Source organism: Triticum urartu, chromosome 5A (assembly GCF_056163025.1).
Source record: "Triticum urartu cultivar PI428250 chromosome 5A, HENAU_Tu73, whole genome shotgun sequence".
In the NCBI taxonomy this organism is placed as follows: domain Eukaryota; kingdom Viridiplantae; phylum Streptophyta; class Magnoliopsida; order Poales; family Poaceae; genus Triticum; species Triticum urartu.
The window spans coordinates 360,648,493-360,666,030 of record NC_141877.1 but is presented as its reverse complement, the minus strand read 5'-3'; positions in this window follow the sequence as shown (position 1 = coordinate 360,666,030).

The following is a 17,538-nucleotide window of genomic DNA, read 5'->3' as shown; positions in this document are numbered from 1 at the left end:
CATGCTAGAATTGTATTAACCAGAAACATAATACATGTGTGAATACATAGACAAACAGAGTGTCACTAGTATGCCTCTACTTTACTAGCTCGTTGATCAAAGATGGTTAAGTTTCCTAGCCATTGACATGGGTTGTAATTTGATTAACGGGATCACATCATTAGGAGAATGATGTGATTGACATGACCCATTCCGTTAGCTTAGCACACGATCGTTTAGTATGTTGCTATTGCTTTCTTCATGACTTATACATGTTCCTATGACTATGAGATTATGCAACTCCCGTTTACCGGAAGAACACTTTGTGTGCTACCAAACGTCACAACGTAACTGGGTGATTATAAAGGTGCTCTACAGGTGTCTCCGAAGGTACTTGTTGGGTTGGCGTATTTCAAGATTAGGATTTGTCACTCCGATTGTCGGAGAGGTATCTCTAGGCCCTCTCGGTAATGTACATCACTTAAGCCTTGCAAGCATTGCAACTAATGAGTTAGTTGTGGGATGATGTATTACGGAACGAGTAAAGAGACCTGCCGGTAACGAGATTGAACTACGTATTGAGATACCGACGATCGAATCTCGGGCAAGTAACATACCGATGACAAAGGGAACAACGTATGTCGTTATGCGGTCTGACCGATAAAGATCTTCGTAGAATATGTAGGAGCCAATATGAGCATCCAGGTTCCGCTATTGGTTATTGACCGGAGACGTGTCTCGGTCATGTCTACATAGTTCTCAAACCCGCAGGGTCCGCAGGCTTAACGTTACGATGACAGTTATATTATGAGTTTATATGTTTTGATGTACCGACGGTTGTTCGGAGTCCCGGATGTGATCACGGACATGACGAGGATTCTCGAAATGGCCGAGAAATGAAGATTGATATATTGGAAGCCTATGTTTGGATATCGGAAGTGTTTTGGGTGAAATAGTGATTTTACCGGAGTACCGGAGGGGTTACTGGAACCCCCCCGAGGCTATTGGGCCTTATGGGCCCAAGTGGAGGAAGAGGAGAGGCGGCCAAGGGGCAGCCGCGCGCCCCTCCCCCCAATTCCGAATTGGACAAGGAGGGGGCGGTGCCCCCCCCTTTCCTTTCCCCTCTCTCCTCATTCCCCCCAAGTCCTAATCCTACTAGGAAAAAGGAGGGGAGTCCTACTCCCGGTGGGAGTAGGACTCCTCCGGCGCGCCCTCTCCCCTGGCCGGCCGCACCCCCCTTGCTCCTTTATATACGGGGGCAGCGGGCACCCTAGAGACACAACAATTGATGATTGATCTCTTAGCCGTGTGTGGTGCCCCCCTCCACCATAGTCCACCTCGATAATACTGTAGCGGTGCTTAGGCGAAGCCCTGCGTCGGTAGAACATCAACATCGTCACCACGCCGTTGTGCTGACGAAACTCTCCCTCAACACTCAGCTGGATCGGAGTTCGAGGGCCGTCATCGAGCTGAACATGTGCTGAACTCGGAGGTGCCGTATGTTTGGTACTTGATCGATCGGATCGTGAAGACGTACGACTACATCAACGCATTGTGCTAACGCTTCCGCTTTCGGTCTACGAGGGTACGTGCACAACACTCTCCCCTCTCGTTGCTATGCATCACCATGATCTTGCGCATGCGCAGGAATTTTTTTGAAATTACTACGTTCCCCAACAGTGGTATCAGAGCCTGGTTTTATGCGTTGATGTTATATGCACGAGTAGAACACAAGTGAGTTGTGGGCGATATAAGTCATACTGCTTACCAGCATGTCATACTTTGGTTCGGCGGTATTGTTGGATGAAGCGGCCCGGACCGACATTACGCGTATGCTAACGCGAGACTGGTTCGACTGACGTGCTTTGCACACAGGTGGCTGGCGGGTGTCAGTTTCTCCAACTTTAGTTGAACCGAGTGTGGCTACGCCCGGTCCTTGCGAAGGTTAAAACAGCACCAACTTGACAAACTATCGTTGTGGTTTTGATGCGTAGGTAAGAACGGTTCTTGCTAAGCCCGTAGCAGCCACATAAAACTTGCAACAACAAAGTAGAGGACGTCTAACTTGTTTTTGCAGGGCATGTTGTGATGTGATATGGTCAAGACGTGATGCTATATTTTATTGTATGAGATGATCATGTTTTGTAACCGAGTTATCGGCAACTGGCAGGAGCCATATGGTTGTCGCTTTATTGTATGCAATGCAATCGCCCTGTAATGCTTTACTTTATCACTAAGCGGTAGCGATAGTCGTAGAAGCATAAGATTGGCGAGACGACAACGATGCTACGATGGAGATCAAGGTGTCGCGCCAGTGACGATGGTGATCATGGAGGTGCTTCAGAGATGGAGATCACAAGCACAAGATGGTGATGGCCATATCATATCACTTATATTGATTGCATGTGATGTTTATCTTTTATGCATCTTATCTTGCTTTGATTGCTGGTAGCATTATAAGATGATCTCTCACTAAATTTTAAGATAAAAGTGTTCTCCTTGAGTATGCACCGTTGCTAAAGTTCGTCGTACCCAGACACCACGTGATGATCGGGTGTGATAAGCTCTACGTCCATCTACAACGGGTGCAAGCCAGTTTTGCACACGCAGAATACTCAGGTTAAACTTGACGAGCCTAGCATATGCAGATATGGCCTCAGTGTTGGAAATATGCCCTAGAGGCAATAATAAATTGGTTATTATTATATTTCCTTGTTCATGATAGTCGTTTATTATCCATGCTAGAATTGTATTGATAGGAAACTCAGATGCATGTGTGGATACATAGACAACACCATGTCCCTAGTAAGCCTCTAGTTGACTGGCTCGTTGATCAATAGATGGTTACGGTTTCCTGACCATGGACATTGGATGTCGTTGATAACGGGATCACATCATTAGGAGAATGATGTGATGGACAAGACCCAATCCTAAGCCCAGCACAAAGATCGTGTAGTTCGTATGCTAAAGCTTTTCTAATGTCAAGTATCATTTCCTTAGACCATGAGATTGTGCAACTCCCGGATACCATAGGAATACTTTGGGTGTGCCAAATGTCACAACATAACTGGGTGGCTATAAAGGTACACTACAGGTATCTCCAAAAGTGTCTGTTGGGTTGGCACGAATCGAGACTGGGATTTGTCACTCCGTGTAAATGGAGAGGTATCTCTGGGCCCACTCGGTAGGACATCATCATAATGTGCACAATGTGACCAAGGAGTTGATCACGGGATGATGTGTTATGGAACGAGTAAAGAGACTTGCTGGTAACGAGATTGAACAAGGTATCGGGATACCGACGATCGAATCTCGGGCAAGTATCGTACCACTAGACAAAGGGACTTGTATACGGGATTGATTGAATCCTCGACATCGTGGTTCATCCGATGAGATCATCGTGGAACATGTAGGAGCCAACATGGGTATCCAGATCCCACTGTTGGTTATTGGCCAGAGAGTTATCTCGGCCATGTCTGCATGACTCCCGAACCCGTAGGGTCTACACACTTAAGGTTCGATGACGCTAGGGTTATAGAGAATAGATATACGTGGTTACCGAATGTTGTTCGGAGTCCCGGATGAGATCCCAGACGTCACGAGGAGTTCCGGAATGGTCCGGAGGTAAAGATTAATATATAGGAAGTATGGTTTTGGCTACCGGAAGTGTTCCGGGCATCACCGGTAGTGTACCGGGACCACCGGAGGGGTCCGGGGGTCCACCAGGTGGGGCCACCAGCCCCGGAGGCCTACATGGGCCAATAGTGGGAAGGGACTAGCCCCTAAGTGGGCTGGGGCGCCTCCCCACCAAGGCCCATGCGCCTAAGGGGAAGAGGGGGCAAACCCTAAGGGCAGATGGGCCTTAAGGCCCATGCATGGTGCGCCTCCCTCTCCCCCTCCACTTGGCCGCCACCCTAGATGGGATTGGGGCTGGCCACCGCCCCTAGGGTGGAACCCTAGGTGGGGCGCACCCCTCCCTCTCCCCTATATATACTTGAGGACTTGGGGCTGCCAACAGATGAGTTTCTCTCCTTCTTGGCGCAGCCCTACCCCTCTCCCTCCTCGTCTCTTGCGGTGCTTGGCGAAGCCCTGCTGGAGTACCACGCTCCTCCACCACCATGCCGTCGTGCTGCTGCTGGATGGAGTCTTCCCCAACCTCTCCTTCTCCCCTTGCTGGATCAAGGCGTAGGAGACGTCACCGGGCTGTACGTGTGTTGAACACGGAGGTGCCGTCCGTTCGGCACTAGGATCATCGGTGATTTGGATCACGACGAGTACGACTCCATCAACCCCGTTCTCTTGAACGCTTCCGCGTAGCGATCTACAAGGGTATGTAGATGCACTCTCCTTCCCTCGTTGGTAGACTTCTCCATAGATTGATCTTGGTGATGCGTACAAAATTTTGAATTTCTGCTACATTCCCCAACACTCGGAACACTGAGACCAAAAGGTCGAGCGTGAATCATATAGTAGATATGATCAACATAGTGATGTTCACCATTGTAAGCTACTCCATTTCACGTGACGATCGGTTATGGTTTGGTTGATTTGGATCACGTGATCACTTAGAGGATTAGAGGGATGTCTTTCTAAGTGTGAGTTCTTAAATAATATGATTAATTGAACTTAAATTTATCATGAACTTAGTACCTGATAGTATCTTGCTTGTCTATGTTTGATTGTAGATAGATGGCCCGTGATGTTGTTCCGTTGAATTTTAATGCATTAATTGAGAAAGCAAAGTTGAAAGATGATGGTAGCAATTACACGGACTGGGTCCGTAACTTGAGGATTATCCTCATTGCTGCACAGAAAAGTTACGTCCTGGAAGCACCGCTAGGTGTACCTCCTGCGCCAGCAACTACAGACATTGTGAATGCCTGGCAGTCGCGTGTTGATGACTACTCGATAGTTCAGTGTGCCATGCTTTACGGCTTAGAACCGGGACTTCAATGACGTTTTGAACGTCATGGAGCATATGAGATGTTCCAGGAGTTGAAGTTAATATTCCAGAAGAATGCCCGAATTGAGAGATATGAAGTCTCCAATAAGTTCTATAGCTGCAAGATGGAGGAGAATAGTTCTGTCAGTGAGCATATACTCAAGATGTCTGGGTATTGCAATCACTTGATTCAACTGGGATTTAATCTTCCGGATGATAGCGTCATTGACAGAATTCTCCAATCACTTCCACCAAGCTACAAGAGCTTCGTGATGAACTATAATATGCAAGGGATGGATAAGACAATTCCCGAGCTCTTCGCAATGCTAAAGGCTGCGGAGGTAGAAATCAAGAAGGAGCATCAAGTGTTGATGGTCAATAAGACCACTAGTTTCAAGAAGAAGGGCAAAGGGAAGAAGAACGGGAACTTCAAAAAGAACAACAACCAAGTTGCTGCTCAAGAGAAGAAACCCAAGTCTGGACCTAAGCCTAAAACTGAGTGCTTCTACTGCAAGCATACTGGTCACTGGAACCGGAACTGCCCCAAGTATTTGGCAGATAAGAAGGATGGCAAGGTGAACAAAGGTATATGTGATATACATGTTATTGATGTGTACCTTACTAGAGCTCGCAGTAGCACCTGGGTATTTGATACTGGTTCTGTTGCTAATATTTGCAACTTGAAATAGGGACTACGGATTAAGCGAACACTAGCAAAGGACGAGGTGACGATGCGCGTAGGAAATGGCTCCAAAGTCGATGTGGTCGCGGTCGGCACGCTACCTCTACATCTACCTTCGGGATTAGTATTAGACCTAAATAATTGTTATTTGGTGCCAGTGTTGAGCATGAACATTATATCTAGATCTTGTTTGATGCAAGACGGCTATTCATTTAAATCAGAGAATAATGGTTGTTCTATTTATATGAGTAATATCTTTTATGGTCATGCACCCTTGAAGAGTGGTCTATTTTTGATGAATCTCAATAGTAGTGATACACATATTCATAATGTTCAAGCCAAAATATGCAGAGTTGATAATCATAGTGCAACGTATTTGTGGCACTGCCGTTTAGGTCATATCGGTGTAAAGCGCATGAAGAAACTCCATATTGATGGACTTTTGGAACAACTTGACTATGAATCACTTGGTACTTGCGAACCGTGCCTCATGGGCAAGATGACTAAATCGCCGTTCTCCGGAACTATGGAGAGAGCAACAGATTTGTTGGAAATCATACATACAGATGTATGTGGTCCGATGAATATTGAGGCTCGTGGCGGATATCGTTATTTTCTCACCTTCACAGATGATTTAAGCAGATATGGGTATATCTACTTAGTGAAACATAAGTCTGAAACATTTGCAAAGTTCAAAGAATTTCAGAGTGAAGTTGAAAATCATCGTAACAAGAAAATAAAATTTCTATGATCTGATCGTGGAGGAGAATATTTGAGTTACAAGTTTGGTCTACATTTGAAAAAATGCGGAATAGTTTCGCAACTCACGCCACCCGGAACACCACAGCGTAATGGTGTGTCCGAACATCGTAATCGTACTTTACTAGATATGGTGCGATCTATGATGTCTCTTATAGATTTACCTCTATCGTTTTGGGGTTATGCTTTAGAGACGGCCGCATTCACGTTAAATAGGGCACCATCGAAATCCGTTGAGACGACGCCTTACGAATTGTGGTTTGGCAAGAAACCAAAGTTGTCGTTGTGAAAGTTTTGGGCTGCGATGCTTATGTGAAAAAGCTTCAACCTAATAAGCTCGAACCCAAATCGGAGAAATGTGTCTTCATAGGATACCCAAAGGAGACTGTTGGGTACACCTTCTATCACAGATCCGAAGGCAAGACATTCGTTGCTAAGAATGAATCCTTTCTAGAGAAGGAGTTTCTCTCGAAAGAAGTGAGTGGGAGGAAAGTAGAAATTGATGAGGTAACTGTACCTGCTCCCTTATTGGAAAGTAGTACATCACAGAAACTGGTTTCTGTGACACCTACACCAATTAGTGAGGAAGTTAATGATGATGATCATGGAACTTCAGATCAAGTTGCTACTGAACCTCGTAGATCAACCAGAGTAAGATCTGCACCAGAGTGGTACGGTAATCCTCTTCTGGAAGTCATGCTACTAGATCATGATGAACCTACAAACTATGAAGAAGCGATGGTGAGCCCAGATTCTGCAAAATGGCTAGAAGCCATGAAATCTGAGATGGGATCCATGTATGAGAACAAAGTGTGGACTTTGGTTGACTTGCCCGATGATCGGCAAGCAATTGAGAATAAATGGATCTGCAAGAAGAAGACTGACGCTGACGGTAATGTTACTGTCTACAAAGCTCGACTTGTTGCAAAAGGTTTTTGACAAGTTCAAGGGATTGACTACACTGAGACCTTCTCACCTGTAGCGATGCTTAAGTCTGTCCGAATCATGTTAGCGATTGTCGCATTTTATGATTATGAAATTTGGCAGATGGATGTCAAAACTGCATTCCTGAATGGATTTCTGGAAGAAGAGTTGTATATGATGCAACCGGAAGGTTTTGTCGATCCAAAGGGAGCTAACAAAGTGTGCAAGCTCCAGTGATCCATTTATGGACTGGTGCAAGCCTCTCGGTGTTGGATAAACGCTTTGATAGTGTGATCAAAGCATTTGGTTTTGTACAGACTTTTGGAGAAGCCTGTATTTACAAGAAAGTGAGTGGGAGCTCTGTAGCATTTCTGATATTATATACGAATGACATATTACTGATTGGAAATGATATAGAATTTCTGGATAGCATAAAGGGATGCTTGAATAAGAGTTTTTCAATGAAAGACCTCAGTGAAGCTGCTTACATATTGGGCATTAAGATCTATAGAGATAGATCAAGACGCTTGATTGGACTTTCACAAAGCACATACCTTGACAAAGTTTTGAAGAAGTTCAAAATGGATCAAGCAAAGAAAGGGTTCTTGCCTGTGTTACAAGGTGTGAAGTTGAGTATGACTCAATGCCCGACCACTTTAGAAGATAGAGAGAGAAATGAAAGATGTTCCCTATGCTTCAGCCATAGGCTCTATCATGTAGGCAATGATGTGTACCAGACCTGATGTGTGCCTTGCTATAAATCTAGCAGGGAGGTACCAAAGTAATCCAGGAGTGGATCACTGGATAGCGGTCAAGAACATCCTGAAGTACCTGAAAAGGACTAATGATATGTTTCTCGTTTATGGAGGTGACAAAGAGCTCATCGTAAATGGTTACGTTGATGCAAGCTTTGACACTGATCCGGACGATTCTAAATCGCAAACCGGATACGTGTTTACATTGAACGGAGGAGCTGTCAGTTGGTACAATTCTAAACAAAGCGTCGTGGCGGGATCTACATGTGAAGCGGAGTACATAGCTGCTTCGGAAGCAGCAAATGAAGGAGTCTGGATGAAGGAGTTCATATCCAATCTAGGTGTCATACCTAGTGCATCGGGTCCAATGAAAATCTTTTGTGACAATACCGGTGCAATTGCCTTGGCGAAGGAATCCAGATTTCACAAGAGAACCAAGACATCAAGAGATGCTTCAATTCCATCCGGGATCTAGTTCAGGTGGGCGACATAGAAATTTGCAAGATACATACGGATCTGAATGTTGCAGACCCGTTGACTAAGCCTCTTCCACGAGCAAAACATGATCAGCACCAAGGCTCCATGGGTGTTAGAATCATTACTGTGTAATCAAGATTATTGACTCTAGTGCAAGTGGGAGACTGAAGGAAATATGCCCTAGAGGCAATAATAAAGTTATTATTTATTTCCTTATATCATGATAAATGTTTATTATTCATGCTAGAATTGTATTAACCGGAAACATAATACATGTGTGAATACATAGACAAACAGAGTGTCACTAGTATGCCTCTACTTGACTAGCTCGTTGATCAAAGATGGTTAAGTTTCCTAGCCATTAACATGGGTTGTCATTTGATTAACGGGATCACATCATTAGGAGAATGATGTGATTGACATGACCCATTCCATTAGCTTAGCACACGATCGTTTAGTATGTTGCTATTGCTTTCTTCATGACTTATACATGTTCCTATGACTATGAGATTATGCAACTCCCGTTTACCGGAGGAACACTTTGTGTGCTACCAAACGTCACAACATAACTAGGTGATTATAAAGGTGCTCTACAGGTGTCTCCGAAGGTACTTGTTGGGTTGGCGTATTTCAAGATTAGGATTTGTCACTCCGATTGTCGGAGAGGTATCTCTGGGCCCTTTCGGTAATGCACATCACTTAAGCCTTGCAAGCATTGCAACTAATGAGTTAGTTGCGGGATGATGTATTACGGAATGAGTAAAGAGACTTGCCGGGAACGAGATTGAACTAGGTATTGAGATACCGACAATCGAATCTCGGGCAAGTAACATATCGATGACAAAGGGAACAACGTATGTCGTTATGCAGTCTGACCGATAAAGATCTTCGTAGAATATGTAGGAGCCAATATGAGCATCCAGGTTCTGCTATTGGTTATTGACTGGAGACGTGTCTCGGTCATGTCTACATAGTTCTCAAACCCGCAGGGTCCGCACACTTAACGTTACAATGACAGTTATATTATGAGTTTATATGTTTTGATGTACCGAAGGTTGTTCGGAGTCTCGGATGTGATCATGGACATGACGAGGAGTATCGAAATGGTCGAGACATGAAGATTGATATATTTGAAGCCTATGTTTGGATATCGAAAGTGTTTCGGGTGAAATAGTGATTTTACCGGAGTACCGGAGGGGTTACCGGAACCCCCCGGAGGCTATTGGTCCTTATGGGCCCAAGTGGAGAAAGAGGAGAGGCGGCCAAGGGGAAGCCGCGCGCCCCTCCCCCCAAGTCCAAATTGGACAAGGAGGGGGGGCCCCCCCTTTCCTTTCCCCTCTCTCCTCCTTCCCCCCCCCCCAAGTCCTAAGCCAACTAGGAAAAAGGAGGGGAGTCCTACTCCCAGTGGGAGTAGGACTCCTCCGGCGCGCCCTCTCCCCTGGCTGGCCACACCCCCCGTGCTCCTTTATATACGGGGGCAGGGGGCACCCTAAAGACACAACAATTGATGATTGATCTCTTAGCCGTGTGCGGTGCCCCCCACCACCATAGTCCACCTCGATAATACTGTAGCGGTGCTTAGGCGAAGCCCTGCGTCGGTAGAACATCAGCATCATCACCACGCCATCGTGCTGACGAAACTCTCCCTCAACACTCGGTTGGATCGGAGTTCGAGGGACGTCATCGGGCTGAACGTGTGCTGAACTCGGTGGTACCATACGTTCGGTACTTGATCGGTCGGATCGTGAAGACGTACGACTACATCAACCGCGTTGTGCTAACGCTTCCGCTTTCGGTCTACGAGGGTACGTGGACAACACTCTCCCCTCTCGTTGCTATGCATCACCATGATCTTGCGTGTGCGTAGGATTTTTTTTGAAATTACTACCTTCCCCAACAGAAACAACCTCAAGTCCACAATATCAATTCTATTGGAAAATTTTCAACGATTACTATTGGAGGCTTTGAATTCCCTCTTCCTACTGTCAAGAAGAAATATGATATTCTTATTGTTGGGGACATGCATATCCCCGTTGATGTAACCTAGTGTTATTCGAAAATTCTCCGGTTTCATGTTATTCGAAAAGAGGTTGTTAACAAGACTTGATCAACCTTGTTAGTGGATTCCTTTTGATGAGCACGAGATGGATGACATTAGAAAGCACAACTCTTTGTACCCTCCTTTTACTTTCTATTATTTGGATTAAATAAAGCAAAAATAGTATTTTCTATCTGTTTTCTGAATTATCCTTGCAATAAAAATACCCTGAAAATAAAAGTTCTCTAAATGTCCTGAAAATGAAATATGATTTTTTATAGAATATTTAAGAATTTCCGGCACTAAGAACACACCAGGGGCCCACCATTTGGCCACGAGGGCACAGGGCGTGCCCACCCCCGTGGGGCGCGCCCCTGCCTCATGGGACCCACGTGGACCCCCTCCACTTACTCCAGCACCCACTCACTTCGTCTTCCTCCAGAAAAAACTCTCCCATAGCTCAAACCCGTGTTCTTCATCTTGCTGCCATTCTCGATCTCTTTGCTCAAAGCTCCATTCACAAAACTGTTTTGGGGGATTGTTCTTCGGTATGTGACTCCTCCAATGGTCCAATTAGTTTTTGTTCTAGTGCTCTATTTATCGCAAATTTTTGCTACCAAGGTGACCCTGTTCTTGAGCTTGCATGTCAAATTTATATGGTCAAAAGTAGTTTTAATGCATGATATAGCCTCTAGGCACTTGTGGGAGTAGTTGCTATCAATCTTGTTGAGTTTGGTTCACTTTTATTTTGAGTCACTGAAATTTCAGAAATTTTTCAGAGAAATAAAAATGCATAGGAAAATATACCAAGGTGGTTCCTCAAGGAAGCAAGAACCAAGGCTCGCGATACGTGAGATGGACGATGAACCACCGAGGCAAGCTCAAGTGCAGCCTTGTGAATGGCCATTAGAGGAGTTTATGGTCCAGGCAGGCATCAATGATGAATTTGACGTGTATGTGCGTAATGCTGATCTTGAGAACTTCGTGTCAAATAAGTTCCTACAGTACCACTACCTAACTGATTCCTTTGTGAGGAGGTTTAAATTTACGTCCTCGCGCAATTCTAACACTGTTTTACTTGATCTTTATGATAAATCATATACCATGGATGTAGAAGATTTTAATACTGCTTGTAAACTCCCGCAGTGGGGCAATGTTAGTGAACCTCGCAAATCTGAATATGAAGACTTTCTTGCTAGTATCACTGTGGGGGAATCTAGGGAAATCATACAAGCTACCATAGGGAGCATTCATTTCCCTTCCATACATTATTTTGCTCTCTTTATAGGTAGATGCATTAACGGTAAAGATGAGGCTTGTCACATGTGCGTTCCAGATCTTAGTGTCCTCAAGAGTGCGGTATTAGGTGATAAACAATATAACTTAGGGGCCATTGTTGCACGAAGGTTGCATCTTAACGGTACAAGTGGAGATTTGTTTGGTGGAATTCATGAACTCGTGTAGCTAATTATCTTGGTGTACCCATACATGGAAATGATATGGAGTTGCCTCCTGCTTATCTAGATTATAGTGCTATGGTTCGCCATCAGTTTCTTGAGAGGAATGAATAGTTCCTCCAGTACTGACTAATCTTTGACAGACAGCGCATTGTCCATGTTGCCCTCCCTGCTCCTACTTTCTTTAACTTTCAGGCAAAAAGGAGATATGTTATAACCAGGGAGGAGGCAAACGAGTATGAGAGGAGGACGGAGGCAGCTCGCCTCCAAGCTGTAGCTCTTCAGGCAGTAGTTGCTGCATCTCAGTACAACCCCATCTATGACTTTGGATATCCGCCAGGCCAGCAATGGCCATAGACCAACTTAGGCCAAAAGCCTAAGCTTGGGGGAGTACGTATTTCCCACAAACATTACATTCATGTTCACACACTCATTCTAGTTGTCGGTGCTCATACTTTTTCATTGTACTATCCATGCTAGTTTATTTTCTTTTCTAAGGCTTCTTCTTGTGTGTTTGAAAAACCTTCAGAAAAGCAAAAAAAATTAGTTGTAGCTTTTAGCTAGTTTACTTTCCATGCCTGTAGTAGTAGTAATTAAAAGAAAACCCAAATAGATTTCTCATTCTTCTTTTGCTTGTTGGGAACTTTCCCGTGTAAATGGTTTTATTTCTTTTCTTATTCTTTGGGGCTCGAGAGGAGAAGACCATGATGGAAATGTTGAGTGGCTCTCATATGCATTATTGTTGATTTAACCAAGATCCCATATTACCTTGTCATCTCCCTTGTATAAAATGCTTGCGGATTCTAGCTTAGTCCAATGCACGTGCACTATTATTATTATCTACACCGTTCGTTCGTGCGAGTGAAAGGCAATAATGACGATATATGATGGACTGAATGAGATGAGAGAAGCTGGTATGAACTCGACCTATCTTGTTTTTGTAAATATGATTAGTTCATCATTCCTGATTCAGCCTATTATGAATGAAACATGTTTGCAATGACAATTAGAGATTATAGTTGCCCATGCCATGCTTAATTAACCAGGAGTTTATAATGGTTTACCTTGCGTGCCAACATGCTATTAAAATGGTTGTGATGTGGTATGATAGGGTGGTATCCTCCTTTGAACGATTCGAGTGGCTTGACTTGGCACATGTTCACGCATGTAGTTAAAACAAAATCAACATAGCCTCCACGATATTTATGTTCACGGTGATTTATATCCTACTCATGCTTGCACTCATTGTTGATTAATCTTAATGCATGTTCATGACTGTTGTCACTGTCTAGTTGGTTGCTTCCCAGTCTCTTTCTAGCCTTCACTTGTACTAAGCGGGAATACTGCTTGTGCATCCACTTCCATAAACCCCAAAGTTATTCCATATGAGTCCACCATACCTTCCTATATGCGGTATTTACCTGCCGTTCCAAGTAAATTTGTATGTGCCAAATTCTAAACCTTCAAATGAAATTCCGTTTTGTATGCTCGAATAGCTCATGTATCAACTAGGGATGTCTATATCTTCCATGCTAGGTGGGTTATTCTCACGATGAGTGGACTCCGCTCATCATTCACGAGAAAATGGCCGGTAACCGGGATGCCCAGTCCCATGCTCAAATCAAATCAAGATAATTGCAAACAAAACTCCCCTAGGATTGTTGTTAGTTGGACAGCACCTGTTGTTTCGGAAAGGCCATGGATTGATGTTTGTTGGTGGTGGGGTAGTATAAACTTTACCATTCTGTTTGGCAACCGCCTATAATGTGTGTAGCATGGAAGATATCAAGATCTCTTGGTTGTTATGTTGACAATGAAAGTATGCCACTCAAAATATTATTTATCTTTGTTCCAAAACTCAAGCTCTGGCACCTCTGCAAATCCCTGCTTCCCTCTGTGAAGGGCCTATCTATTTACTTTTATGTTGAGTCATCATCCTCTTATTAAAAACCACCAGTTGGAGAGCACCGCTGTCATTCGCATGCATTGCTATTAATTTACATTGAGTATGACTGTGACTGGATATCTTTTACCATGAATTACAATGTCTAGCCTGTCCTTGATCTTCGGGGTGCTCTGCATTTATGTTTTGCAGTCTTAGAAAGGACTAGAGAGATACCATCTTGTTATATCATGTTATGATTGTTTTGAGAAAGTGTTGTCATCCAAGATTTATTATTATTGCTCGCTAGTTGATTATGCCATAAATGTTATTGTGAATATGGTTAGTTCATAATCTTTGCTGAAAACTTGAATGTTGGCTTTATATATTTGCAACAACAAGATCAAACAGAGTTTGTAAAAGTTTTTCTTTATCACTTTCAGTTTGTCAACTGAATTGGTTGAGGACAAGCAAAGGTTTAAGCTTGGGGGAGTTGATACGTCTCCAACGTATCTACTTTTCCAAACACTTTTGCCCTTGTTTTGGACTCTAACTTGCATGATTTGAATGGAACTAACCCGGACTGACGCTGTTTTCAGCAGAACTGCCATGGTGTTATTTTTGTGCAGAAATAAAAGTTCTCGGAATGACCTAAAAATCCATGGAGACACGTTTTGGAATTAATAAAAAATATTGGCGAAAGAATCAGCATCAGGGGGACCACACCCTGTCCATGAGGGTGCAGGGCGCGCCCCCTTGCCTCGTGGCCCCCCTAGGACTCCGGCGATCTCAACCCCAACTCCATATATACACTTTCGAGGAGAAAAAAAATCAGAGAGAAGGATTCATTGTGTTTTACGATATGGGGCCGCTGCCAAGCCCTAATCTTCCTCGGGAGGGCTGATCTGGAGTCCGTTCGGGGCTCCGGAGAGGGGAATCCGTCGCCATCGTCATCATCAACCTTCCTCCATCACCAATTCCATGATGCTCTCCGCCGTGCGTGAGTAATCCCATCGTAGGCTTCCTGGATGGTGATTGGTTGGATGAGATTTACCATGTAATCGAGTTAGTTTTTTAGGGTTTGATCCCTAGTATCCATTATGTTCTAAGATTGATGTTGCTATGACTTTGCTATGCTTAATGCTTGTCACTAGGGCCCGACTGCCATGATTTGAGATCTGAACCTATTATGTATTCATGGATATATGTGAGTTCTTGATCCTATCTTGCAAGTTAATAGTCACCTACTATGTGTTATGATCCGACAACCCCGAAGTGACAATAATCGGGACCACTCCCTGTGATGACCGTAGTTTGAGGAGTTCATGTATTCACTAAGTGTTAATGCGTTGGTCCGATACTCTCTTAAAAGGAGGCCTTAATATCCCTTAGTTTCCAATAGGACCCCGCTGCCACGGGAGGGTAGGACAAAAGATGTCATGCAAGTTCTTTTCCATAAGCACGAATGACTATATTCGGAATACATGCCTACATTGCATCGAGGAACTGGAGCTAGTTCTGTGTCACCCTATGTTATAACTATTGCATGAGGAATCGCATCCGACATAATTATCCATCATTGATCCATTTCCTACGAGCTTTTCACATATTGATCTTTACTTAGTTACTTTTCCGTTGCCACTGTTACGATTGCTACAAAAACTACTACTGTTACTTTTCCCACTGTTACCGTTACTTCCATACTACTTTGCTACTAAATACGTTGCTGCAGATATTAAGTCTTTCAGGTGTGGTTGAATTGACAACTCAACTGCTGATACTTGAGAATATTCTTTGGCTCCCCTTGTGTCGAATCAATAAATTTGGGTTGAATACTCTACCCTCGAAAACTGTTGTGATCCCCTATACTTGTGGGTTATCAGCCATATCATGTCACATATTTTGATTGCATGTGATGTTTATCTTTTATGCATCTTATTTTGCTTAGTATGGCGGTAGAATTATAAGATGACCCCTCACTAAATTTCAAGGTACAAGTGTTCTCCCTGAGTATGCACCATTGCTACAGTTCATCGTGCCGAGACACCACGTTATGATTGGGTGTGATAAGCTCTACGTTCACATACAATGGGTGCAAGCCAGTTTTGGACGTGCAGAATACTCGGGTTGAACTTGATGAGCCTAGCATATGCAGATATAGCCTCGAAACACTGAGACCGGAAGGTCGAACGTGAATCATATAGTAGATATGATCAACATAGTGATGTTCACCATTGAAAACTACTCCATCTCACGTGATGATTGGACATGGTTTAGTTGATATGGATCACGTGATCATTTAGATGACTAGAGGGATGTCTATCTAAGTGGGAGTTCTTTAGTAATATGATTAACTAAACTTTAATTTATCATGAACTTAGTCCTGATAGTTTTTGCATATCTATGTTGTTGTAGATCAATGGTCCGCGCTACCGTTCTCTTGAATTTTAATGCGTTCCTAGAGAAAGCTAAGTTGAAAGATGATGGTAGCAACTACACAGACTTGGTCCGTAACTTGAGGATTATCCTCATTGCTGCACAGAAGAATTACATCCTGGAAGCACCGCTAGGTGCAAGACTCGCTGCAGGAGCAACTCCGGACGTTATGAACGTCTGGCAGAGCAAAGCTGATGACTACTCGATAGCTTAGTGTGCCATGCTTTACAGCTTAGAATCGGGACTTCGAAGAAGTTTTTAATGTCATGGAGCATATGAGATGTTCCAGGAGTTGATGTTAATATTCAAGCAAATGGCCGAGTTGAGAGATATGAAGTCTCCAACAAGTTCTATAGCTGCAAGAAGGAGGAGAATAGTTCTGTCAGTGAACACATACTCAGAATGTCTAGGTATCATAACCACTTGACTCAACTGGGAGTTAATCTTCCTGATGATAATGTCATTGACAGAGTTCTTCAATCACTGCCACCAAGCTATAAAGGCTTCGTGATGAACTATAATATGCAAGGGATGAAAAAGACTATTCCCGAGCTCTTCGCAATGCTAAAGGCCGCGGAGGTAGAAATCAAGAAGGAGCATCAAGTATTTGTTGGGGAACGTAGTAATTTCAAAAAATTTCCTACGCACACGCAAGATCATGGTGATGCATAGCAATGAGAGGGGAGAGTATTGTCTACGTACTCTCATAGACCGAAGCGGAAGCGTTGACGCAACATAGAGGAAGTAGTCGTACGTCTTCCCGATCCGACCGATCCAAGCACCGTTACTCTGGCACCTCCGAGTTCTTGGCACACGTTCAGCTCGATGACGATCCCCGGGCTCCGATCCAGCAAAGCGTCGGAGAGGAGTTCCGTCAGCACGACGGCGTGGTGACGATCTTGATGTTCTACCGTCGCAGGGCTTTGCCTAAGCACTGCTACAATATGACCGAGGTGGAATATGGTGGAGGGGGGCACCGCACACGGCTAAGGAACGATCACGAAGATCAACTTGTGTCTCCATGGGGTGCCCCTTGCCTCAGTATATAAAGGATGGAGGAGGAGGAGGCCGGCCAAGGCTTGGTGCGGCCAGGATGTGGAGTCCTACTAGGACTCCAAGTCCTAGTAGGAGTCCACCAAGAGGGGAGGAAGGGGGAAGGAAGTGGAGGAGAAGGAAAGGTGGCCGGCCCCCTTTTCCCTAGTCCAAT